Below are 12,067 nucleotides of genomic sequence, written 5' to 3' on the forward strand. Positions count from 1 at the left end.
TCCCACCCAGCATGGGTATGTGTAAAAATACACCCCAAAACACATTATACTACTTCTCCTGAGTACAGCAATACCACATGTGTGGCACTTTTTTGCAGCCTAACTGCGCTAAGGGGCCCAAAGTCCAATGAGCACCTTTAGGCTTTGCATGGGTGCTTACAAATTAGCACCCCCCAAAATGCGAGGACAGTAAACACACCCCACAAATGACCCCATTTTGGAAAGTAGACACTTCAAGGTATTCAGAGAGGGGCATGGTGAGTCCGTGGCAGATTTCATTTTTTTTTGTCGCAAGTTAGAAGAAATGGAAACTTTTTTTTTTTTTTGTCACAAAGTGTCATTTTCCGCTTACTTGTGACAAAAAAATAATATCTTCTATGAACTCACTATGCCTCTCAGTGAATACTTTGGGATGTCTTCTTTCCAAAATGGGGTCATTTGGGGGGTATTTATACTATCCTGGAATTCTAGCCCCTCATGAAACATGACAGGGGGTCAGAAAAGTCATAGATGCTTGAAAATGGGAAAATTCACTTTTTGCACCATAGTTTGTAAACGCTATAAGTTTTACCCAAACCAATAAATATACACTGAATGGGTTTTTTTTTATCCAAAACATGTTTGTCCACATTTTTCGCGCTGCATGTATACAGAAATTTTAATTTATTTGAAAAATGTCAGCACAGAAAGTTAAAAAAATCATTTTTTTTGCCAAAATTCATGTCTTTTTTGATGAATATAATAAAAAGTAAAAATCGCAGGAGCAATCAAATAGCACCAAAAGAAAGCTTTATTAGTGACAAGAAAAGGAGCCAAAATTCATTTAGGTGGTAGGTTGTATGAGCGAGCAATAAACCGTGAAAGCTGCAGTGGTCTGAATGGAAAAAAAGTGGCTGGTCCTTAAGGGGTAGAAAGCCCTAGGTCCTCAAGTGGTTAAGGTGCGTACATAAATGCGACTATAGTCGTTTGAAACGATCGTTCTCCGATCATTTCAAACGACGATCGTTTAAAAAAAAAGCAGCCAACGACCATGAAGTCTAATGACGGACGAGCTAGATCGTTCTAAAAGAATGATCTAGCTTGGCGGAATATTGCAGGCGCAATAGTTACTTTTATGTGATGTAACGTTCGTTCTAATGATGTGATCGTTACACACCTTTTAAAACTAACTTTACTTAGGTCGTTCTTTCATCAATTAAAAGTTCGTTCGTCGTTCATAACGAACGATCGTTGTCGCATGTGTGTACGTAGCAATAGACTATGAATGCAATTTGCAGGAACGGATCTTTGGCAGGAACAGATCTTTTGCAGATACTGATCTTTTGTGTCCGTACAGCATCTGTGTGTGCAGCATCTGTGTGTGCAGCATCTTGCAAAGATTTTTTTCTGGTGGGGAGTTCAGCTCCATAGAAAAGACTGTGAAGGTATGACTCTCATACTACATGAAGGGTGGTAAGATTGGTCTGTGATCTTTCATTTTCCAAAGACTATAGTCTGATGTGTGTATGCACCTTTGGGATCAACCTATAATCAGCCAAAATCAGTTGATTCAGTCGTTTGTGCAGGTCAGACATTTCGGTTGATCGGCGGTAGGTAGTGAGCGCATTGCTGGCAGAGTTCAATTTGATGAGCGACGAAGCTACTCTCACCTGTCCATAGCATGGTTCTGGTCTTTTCTTTCACTGCTGGCTGCCCTATTCTCTCTCCTGAGTCTTATGCCACTATGTGACATCTCAAATGCTAGAGGCCTCTAGTAGTCATGTAAGGTATGTGCCACAGTGGCCCTAGTGTTTGTATAACATATGTTACACAAGCGCCCTGGAACTCAGGAGTGAAGAAACAAGAAGAGAAGAGACCACATGTGGACATGTGAGATTCTTTGCCTCTTGACAGTGTCCCCTGACTGGCTCACAGAGCTCTGCCGTCATATAGACAGCAGGGTAAGTGAACTGTGGTGGGTGCAGAGTAGCGAGATCGGCTGAAACGCGCGGCAGGCTAGTTGTAATCTACGTCCTGTCAGAGCCACACAGCCACCTGCAGGACGTAGATTTAAACCAACGCAGTATGCAAGTAAAGTTTTTCAAAAATGTGCCATTTAAAATGTTGGCAGCGGTGTCATTTATTTTCTGGCTCTTTTGAGACTAGGGGACTTACAAAGCACTTGAAACTTCTTTATGGCCTGAAACACACCAGAGGAGTTTTTCTGAGCGTTTTGAGTTTTTAAATCTGCTGCTAAGTTTATCCTATGTGTCTGTGCACACTGGAGCAATGAGGTTTTGTAAAAAAACCCATAGCATTACATTGGGAAGAGCTTTTGAAACCTCTAAAAGCTCTTCCCAATGTAATGCTATGGGGTTTTTTACAAAACCTCATTGCTCCAGTGTGCACAGACACATAGGATAACATTAGCAGCAGATTTAAAAACTCAAAACGCTCAGAAAAACTCCTCTGGTGTGTTTCAGGCCTATTTGAAGACTTTACACTGGAACTCGAAACAAAGTGGTTTTTTTTGAGTATTGTTAGTTAAACTAACCTAAATACAAAGATTATATTTTTTTACGCAGTTAGTTAAAATAACCAAAATATGACATTTTATGTATCATTAAAGTACAATGTTGTTAATTTTGTTGCTGCTACCAACTAATGGACTGACACTGCTTGAATCTGTACTGAACTCTGCAGCTTGTCTCATTCATCTCTCTTCTCGGTCTTCCTCTGCTATCCTCTGTCTAGCTCTTCACAGGCTACCAATTATCCAGATGATCGAGTTCAAAACTCTGAGCCCTAACCTACAAAGTTCTCCACAATCTCTCTCTCTCTCCTGCACATCTCCTCATACGTGCTTCACCCCTCCTCTGGAATGTCCTTCCACAACCCATCCGTCACTCTCCAACCTCTGATATCTTTAAACGCTCCTTCAAAACTCACTTTTTTTTTCAACAAGCATATGCTCCATCATAGACCATTCATTCCCCCTTTGACCTAAGCAGGGCTGTGGAGTCAGAGAAATTTTTGTGTACCTCGAGTCGGGAAAAATGCACCGACTCTCAGGCCCAGTGCACACCGAGCGGTTTTTGGAGCGATCCGCCGGCCACATCCGCCTCTAAAAACGCTTGTCTAATGTATTGCAATGGGATGGTGCACACCGGCAGTTTGCGGTTTTTGCCAAGCCGCAAACGCGCCTCCTGCTGCGCGTTTGCGGTTTTTGGAAGCGTTTCGTCCTCAATGTAAAGTATAGGAAAAACGCAAACCGCTCTGAAAAACGCTAGTTCAGAGCGGTTTGCCAGGCATTTTTGTTACAGTAGCTGTTCAGTAACAGCTTTTACTGTAACAATATGTGTAATCTGCTACACAAAAATGCACGCAAAACCACTAGGTATGTTTAGAAAACCTCTCTAAACATACCTAGAATCGCTCTGAAATCAGCTCCCAAAACCGCTAGCGTATTGCGGATCTGCTAGCGGTTTTGGTGTGCACTGGCCCTAACTCCTAATTAATTTAAACTGTAATTAATATAGAAAATGCTAATGTTCTATTTCACAGATAATAGTCATCATAAACTATACAGTAATAGCTGTGTTTAGCCTACAAAAATGAAATAAACCAATCAAAAATAATTACTTGTTCTGCTTCAATAAAGCAGTCCCCATATTTTCAAAGTCAGCTAAACATATCTAATTGTAACTGTATATATGATGTGTACACAGGAATCTTGTATATATACTAAATAACATCTCTGCTGTAAGAATAAAGCCTGATGTGTAGCTGTGTCACTAATAGAGATGGTCAATGAGATGCAAATAATCCTGCGTTGATGCTGGTTTATGCAAATGTATGCACTCCTTTTGCTCATGAAATCAAATGATTTGATATGTTTCTAAAATTTGTTTTGGTGGCTATGAAATAAAGGGTACCTGAGACGGATGAAAAGTTTTATACATACCTGGGGCTTCCTCCAGCCCCCTTCAGGCTAATCTGTCCCTCATTGTCCTCTTCCACCACCTGGATCTTCTGCTACGAGTCCCAGTAATTCAGCCAGTCAGCACAGTCTGGCCGCGTGCCACTTCCGCAGCCAGAAGCGTTCTGCATGTGTGCAATAGTGCAGCGCAGGTGTAGTATGTTCCTGGCGGCAGAGTGTGTGCATGCACACTACGCCAGACTGGCTCAAGTGCCTGGACCCATAGCAGAAGATCCAGGTAGCGGAGGAGGACAGCGAGGGACTGATTAGCCTGAAGGCGGCTGGAGGAAGCCCGAGGTATGTATACAACTTTCATCTGTCTCAGGTTTATACAGTAGTACTATACTCTACATTTGCACTCCCTACAGAGCTGCAGGGAATCCACTGAGAATGTTGTGTACATTGAACACAGAGGTGTTGTCTATCACCCATAAACCTGGTTCAGATTGTACATGAAGAATGTTTTATGGAGGAAGAATCCCCTCAATTTCCTGCAGAGTACCTGCACATCACTTACATGTACCCACAGTTACATTGCATAGGGCCTGATAGATGTTCTTTGTTCCAGTCTGTACCTTCTACAAGTACTCTTACCAAGGACTAGTTTTAGGCCTTGTTCACATCTATGCAGTGCAGATGGCCCTGCGATCGGAACGCAAGGCGTACGATCGCACGCCATCTGCGCTGCTACCCGCCTGCACTGCTGATCCCATCCATTGGCAGTGAATGGGTCAGCTCTGCACTTGCGGGCAGAATGCATGCAGCAGTACACAAGCACATCATAGCACATCGTACTGCTGCGCAGCGCATTTGATGTGAACGGCAGAAGTGCTGTCTATACTCTTCTGCCGTTCTTGCATGTTTGCACGTCATACACGCTTCCAAATGCGCACAGAAGCGCATATGATGTGAACGAGGCCTAAGTCTATGACTAAAAATATTAGAGGCAGAAGATCAGCTGGATAGCCAGGTAACTGGTATTGTTTAAAAGGGAATAAATATGGTAGTCTCCATATCCCTCTCCATTCAGTTGTCTTTTAAAATTCCTAAGCGTTGGCATTTAAGAGATGCATTTTATGTTACATACTTTCAATCATCAAGTTTGTAATATGCAAATTAGTAGTCTGAGTCGGTGGAATCCTAACCTGAGGCGTCGGAGTCGCAGGATTTTTGTACCGACTCCACCGCCCTGGATCTAAGGCCAAGTTGCACTCCTTACTAGATAACTTAAAGAAAACCTGAACTGAAAATTAAAAGTCAAAATAAGCATACACAAATCATACTTACCTTCCATGTAGTCTACTCCTTAGTGTCTTTCTCCTGTCCCGCGTCCTGTTTGTTCACTGTGATCAAGGGAATTTTCCGTCCTCCATTTTGAAAATGGCCATTACCCATAACAGCTTTCTGGTCAGCACACAGTTAAACTGCAACATCGCCCACTTGAGCCATAGGGAAACATGGACATTACCTGGTACATCAGTTTTCCTCTCAGCTATAACTGACAGCAACTGATATTTTACTGACAGCAACTGATATATTTCAGATCTGACAAAATATTGTCAGAACTGGAAGGGATTATTGTCAGAAGAAAATGGTGAGCTTCTGAGAGAAACTGATGGCAAGGTAACTATGTAATGTTCATTTGAAGTTACCTCATGTGTTTCTTTTAAATATTTTTGGTACTTATCCGTTAGCCGGGCACATCCGGCAGGGGGCCCTGTTGTTGCTAATTTCATTCATACTTACTTCACATAGTAGTGTGTGAATGTAACCGCCGTAGGTTGCGCTAATTACATTTCTAGTTAACGTAACAATACAGTGTTCATGTAAACGAATAAATTGTGTTTGAAGTGCCCGGAAACTGTCAGTTAATGGAATTAAAATGAAGCCGGCGGTAATGTAACAGATGAAGCCGTCGGCTTCGTCTGTTGTTCTTCTCCCCCTTTGCCCTCTCTCTTCTATACAATTCACTGCACAGAGAATTAAATGTGTGCATTAAACACCAAGTGAACACCTGACATAACTGGCTGAGCAAATTTGGCCTGATTGGCTATTCATGAGGCAATGCTCATGCAAATATGCATTTGCTTTCGCATGCCAACTAATGCAGGGTCCATTGAACCAATGCCGCAAAGCGGTTGCCCTGCGGGAATTAGTTCATGCTTCAATAGCACTATCCAGGAGCGCCACGAGGAGGCTTCCCAATGCCCCCATACAGCCGAGGGACCGCGGGGTCCCAGGCGCTCTCACTGCCTGGGAACCACAGCAGCACCCCGGAGGGGGAGGCCGGACGGCGCAGGCGACCCCCCCCCCCCCCCAAGCGTGGCCAGCGCCGGGGAGAGCCATCCGCACCTTTCACCTCCCAATATTTAAAAACAGGCACTTACCTTAACGCCATTGCGTTCTGCTGCTGAGCATAGCTTGGGTGCAACACATTTGAAAAGGAAAGGAATGAGGCATGGGTCGCACCGAGCTTTGGAGCTCAGGGCTGGCTCACACACTGCACTCCAAGGGGGGTGGAGGACAGGCACTGACAGCCCACTCCAGGGCTCACACTACCTGCTGTGGTTCCCAGGCAGTGAGAGCGCCTGGGACCCCGCGGTCCCTCGGCTGTATGGGGGCATTGGGAAGCCTCCTCGTGGCGCTCCTGGATAGTGCTATTGAAGCATGAACTAATTACCGCAGGGCAACCGCTTTGCGGCATTGGTTCAATAGACCCTGCATTAGTTGGCATGGGAAAGCAAATGCATATTTGCATGAGCATTGCCTCATGAATAGCCAATCAGGCCAAATTTGCTCAGCCAGTTATGTCAGGTGTTCACTTGGTGTTTAATGCACACATTTAATTCTCTGTGCAGTGATCTCTTCTATACAATGCTGGCAGCCAGCGAGAACATGCGTGTCCCTCCAGTCATTCGTCGCGTCAGGGAATCCTGGTTGTTTACTTGCGACGAACGACTGTGGCTGGCAGTGTTCTATAGGAGAGCAGGGCAGAAAAGTGACATACACACCTTGTATAACAGACAGCCCGAGGTATTCTGTTAGGTGTATTGGTGAGTTCATAGAAGATTTTATTTTTTGTCACAAGTTAGTGGAAAATGAGGTACTTATCCGTTAGCCGGGCGCATCCTCTAGGTGGCGCTAATTACTATTCCCCCTCCAGGCCGACATGGATAGTAGGGAAAGATGTAACTCTGGTGGAGTTTTGTCGCCACCTAGAGGATGCGCCCGGCTAACGGATAAGTACCGAAAATGACACTTTGTGAAAAAAAGAAAAACAAATCAATTTCTGCTAACTTTTGACAATAAAATCTTCTATGAACTCATCATACACCTAACGGAATACCTTGGGGAGTCTTCTTTCTAAAATGGGGTCACTTGTGAGGTTCCTATACGGCCCTGGCATATAAGGGGCCCAAAACCATGAGTAGTCTAGAAACCAAATGCCTCAAAATGACTGTTCGGGCTGGAACCCACAAGAGCGTTTTTTCGAGCATTTTGGCAGCGCTGCGATACGCTAGCGTTTTGCCAAAACGCTCAGCTGATGTTAATGGATGGGGCAACTTCCACAGGAGCGTTTGTGTTTCCCAGAAACGCAAACGCAGGACCTGCAGCATTTTGGTAGCGTTAGCGCTTCAATGTAAAGTATTGAAACGCTAGCAGAAATGCTCAGCAAAACCTAAACTGAGCGGTTTTGCTAGCGGTTTGCGGTTCAGCACACTGTAACAAAATTAAAAATAATTCACAGGACCAATCAGGATAAAAACGCAAAACGCTACACAACCGCTGAGCAAAAAAATACACTGTTGCAAAACGCGACCGAAAACGCGCATGAATCCGCTTGCAAACCGCTCAGACAAAACGCTAGCGGTTGCGTTTTGCGTTTGCGGATTTCAGTGGTTTCCAGGCCTTCAGGGGTATAAGCATCTGCAAATTTTGATGATAGGTGGTCTATGAGGGGCCGAATTTTGTGGAACCAGTGATATGCAGGGTGGCCTCTTAGATGACAGGTTGTATTGGCACTGAAGTGCAGGATGTTCTCAAATCGTGACCTGGACGTGGCAGCAGAGAACATGGGCATGTGATGTATTGGGTGCGTAGACCAATAAGACCACAATACATTCTTTTTGACTAGACCCATGTTAAGGAGAAGGCCCCAAAAAATGTTACAGTCGGAATCTTGGAGTGGCTTCCCCCGAAAAGGCTGGGCATAGTAGCTTCTTGGATTGGCGGTTGCGTATTGTGTGGCATAACGGTTGGTCTCGCCACAATTAAGTCGTACCAGCAGTGATCAGAAAAAAAAAATTCTGTCACTGCAGTGGGGCGGGTGAGGGTTTGGCCGGGTGATCAGAAGCCAGCAGGGGGGCAGATTAGGGCCTGATCTGATGAATAGGAGTGCTAGGCGGTGACGGGATGTGATTGATGGGTGTCTCAGTGGGTTATTAGAGGGGAGAATAGATGCAAGCACTGCACTGGGGAGGTGATCGGAAGGGGATCAGAGGGTTTGGCTGAGTGATCAGAAGCCCACATGGGGCAAATTAGGTCCCGATTTGAAGGGTAGGTGTGCTAGGTGAGGTGATTGATGGGTGTCTCAGGGTGTGAATAGAGGGGGGAATAGATGCAAGCAATGCACTGGGGAGGAGATTGGGGGTATCTGAGGGCGATCTGAGGGTGTGGGCCGGTCATTGGGTGCCCACAAGGGGCAGATGAGGGTCTGATCTGATGGGTATGATGGGTAACGGTGACAGGGGGTGATGGGTGATTAGAGGGGAGAACAGATGTAAATAATGCACTGGGGAGGTGATCAGAGGGGTCTGGGGGCTATCTCAGGGTGTGGGCGGGTGATTGGGTGCCCGCAAGGGGCAGATTAGGGTCTGATCTGATGGGTAGCAGTGAGAGGGGGTGACGGGGTGATTGATAGGTTATCAGTTGGTGATTACAAGGGAGAATATATGCAAGCAATGCACTGGCGAGTTGATCAGAGCGGGTCTGGGGGGCTATTTGAGGGTGTGGGCGGGTGATTGGGTGCCCACAAGGGGCAGATTAGGGTCTAATCTGATGGGTAGCAGTGACAGGGGATTACTGATAGGTGATCACTAGGTGATTACAAGCAAGAATATATGCAAGCAGTGCACTGGCGAGTTGATCAGAGGGGGTCTGGGGGGCTATTTGAGGGTGTGGCGGGTGATTGGGTGCCCGCAAGGGGCAGATTAGGGTCTGATCTGATGGGTAGCAGTGACAGGGGGTGATTAGTGGGTGTTTAGAGGAGAGAACAGATGTAAACAATGCACTTGGGAGGTGATTCGACGGCGGGTCTGCGGGCGATCTGAGGGTGTTGGTGGGTGATCAGACTGATTTGATGGGTAGCAGTGACAGGGGGTGATTGATGGGTGAGTATAGGGGAGGATAGATGTATACAGTACACAGGGGGGGGGGGTGTCTGGGGAGGATCTGAGGGTGTGTGTGTGTGGGGTAATTAGGAGCCCCCAGGGGGCAGTTAAGAGGTTAATCTAAAAAATAGCATTGCCAGATAGTGACAGGGAGTGATTGATGGGTGATTAGGGGGGTGATTGGGTGCAAACAGGGGTCTGGGGGGTGCTGTGGGCGATCAGAGGGTGGGGGGGCAGATCAGTGTGTTTGGGTGCAGACTAGGGTGGCTGCAGCCTGCCCTGGTGGTCCCTCGATCACTGCGACCACCAGGGCAGGAGGCAGCCTGTATAATACGCTTTGTATACATTACAAAGCGTATTATACGCTTGTAATGCAGCGATCCAGGGGTTAACAACCCGCCGGCGCATCCGGTCGGCCGGTTGACGTCACGAGTGGGCGAAGCCTATTGCCGGCAGATGCACGTGCATCACTGTGCGCGACCCCCCCACCCCCACCTCGCTGGTATGATTATTTCTGGATTTTAGGGTGTAGAAGCGGTGCATTTTTTTTCCCAGGCTTTTATATCCTAAAACTGGGGAAAACAAAACAGGCTGCTAGAGAGCCTGCAGCAGCCCCTGCACATTACTCACCTCCCTGGGATTCAGCGCTGCAGTTCTCTCTCAGTTCTCCGGGTGGCGCTGGAAGCCTGTAGTGAGAATGACATGACTTTATGGTGACAAACGGCAATCTCACCCGAGGGATGCAGAGCCTCCGAGGACAGGAAGGAGAATGGCTGCCGGCATCTGGATCCCAGGAGAGGCAAGTTAAAAACGATGGCTGTGCGCTTTTATCTGCACAAGACTCCTGGCGTCTACCACGAGTCACGCTCGGAATTACTGCTCCTGCCTGCTTTTTTCCATTCAGAGTCTGACTTGTGAAAACCACCAAGGGGGTTAAGGGCCATCCACACTTATCAATGCAACATTTTGAATGCAGTTTCCCACATGCATGAATTTTCAGTATTTGTTTTTATGAACTTTCCTGTGTATTTTTTTTTTTTTTTTGCACATTTGTGTGTGAGTTTTTCAGACTGTGGTTTTTCCATACAAACCAGTGAACTAATTCACTTCAAAATTGCATGCGATTTTTCTGCATTGCTACTGAGTTACAATAAACGCAAGTTGCACACAAAAAAGACCTGACACCCAATTTTAAATACACCTAAAATCTGCAAAATGCAAATAAATGCTAAGGGAGGGGGGGACTCTGAAGTGCGTGTGCGCATGCAGGAGTTACAGGAATCCACAGGAGGGATTTTTCAAATAAAACCAAGTCTTAGAATTCAAAGTGGTGTTAGAGAAACTTAAAGTAACACAGTAAAGCAATATTGGATCTGACATTTTTACTTGTAAGAGTGTAGGACCAGTGGCAGTACTTATGTGAAACAAGCTAGCAGCCATTGAAGTGTCAAGTGGTCCTGGATCAGTGACTGAGACAGTAGTGAAGGAAATTTAAAGATGATGGGCTTGAATCCTGAGCTCAGGAATGTTACCTTCTAGTTTTAACCATCCAGAATCCGTAGGGTGGGGGGTGGAGGGTGGGAGGGGTTTGGGCAATCCCTCCCGCTCTCTGCCACTCCCAAGGCCCGCACAGCCCAACTTAAAAACTTTTCTGATCTTTGGGTCATGGCGCTGGAAGGAGAGAGATCTCACCATGCAGGGAGACGGGGAATTGACAGGGGACGTGTCCAGGGAGAGAGCTGCCAAATGGCAGCCATAGAAAGCCTGCAGGAACACCCCTACTAGGCGTTTTGAGCAGGAGCTGTATCTGACAAATCAATACATTGCACAGTAAAAAGTTAAAAAAAAGAGAGATCAAGAAATGATTGATATTTGCCATGAAATTTTCTCATATTGCTTGATCCACAATCAGCCCGCAAGTCATCTTACTACATACTACTGGTGGACAAGAGAAAACAAGCAGCACCGACTGGCATTATCTATAACCACACCCCACTATGCATTATGTTTGGCCCTCTCCAGACCACCAGGAGGTGAAGTCCTAAATCACCAGGGAAGCCATATGGACGAAGTGGGGGGGAAGCACTAGACACCAAGGAACTGTATGGGGAGGGGGGCCACAAAGAAACTTTATAAGGGAGGCAGGTGGCCTCTAGACATTGAGGATGGCCCGCAAATTAGTCCCAGTGTTCAATTTCGGCCCACTTAGTATTTTAGTTTGACACTCCTGGAGTAAAACGGTTGTTTGTTTTATAGATATACATATGCACAGAGGGAGAAAGATACTGGTTGCTTGGCAGTTGGTAACAGCTGTTATTTCCAACAATGCAACAAAGCTCACAGGCAGTAAACTGAGAAACTAGATGACATCACATTGTGGGAGGGGTTTTACCACAATATCATCCATACAGACTTCTGATGATTTGAGTAAAGGTAAAGATTTCTCATGGGAAAGAGGGTATCAGCTATAGATCGGGATGAAGTTCTATCCTTGGTTACAGTTCCTTAAAAAGTGTACCAGAGCTGTAAAAAATAAAGATTTGATACTAACCCGCAGCATAAACCACGCGCTGTCCTCCCGTGGTCTGCCGTTCAGCCCCGGTAAAAGGCACAGTCGGGTGCAGTCTGGGTCTTCTGCGCATGCACAGACCTTCCGCACATGCGCAGTAGACCCAGACTGACTTGACTGAACGGCAGACCGCAGGAGGATGGCGTGGGA

Source organism: Hyperolius riggenbachi, chromosome 9 (genome assembly GCF_040937935.1).
Source record: "Hyperolius riggenbachi isolate aHypRig1 chromosome 9, aHypRig1.pri, whole genome shotgun sequence".
Lineage (NCBI taxonomy): Eukaryota > Metazoa > Chordata > Amphibia > Anura > Hyperoliidae > Hyperolius > Hyperolius riggenbachi.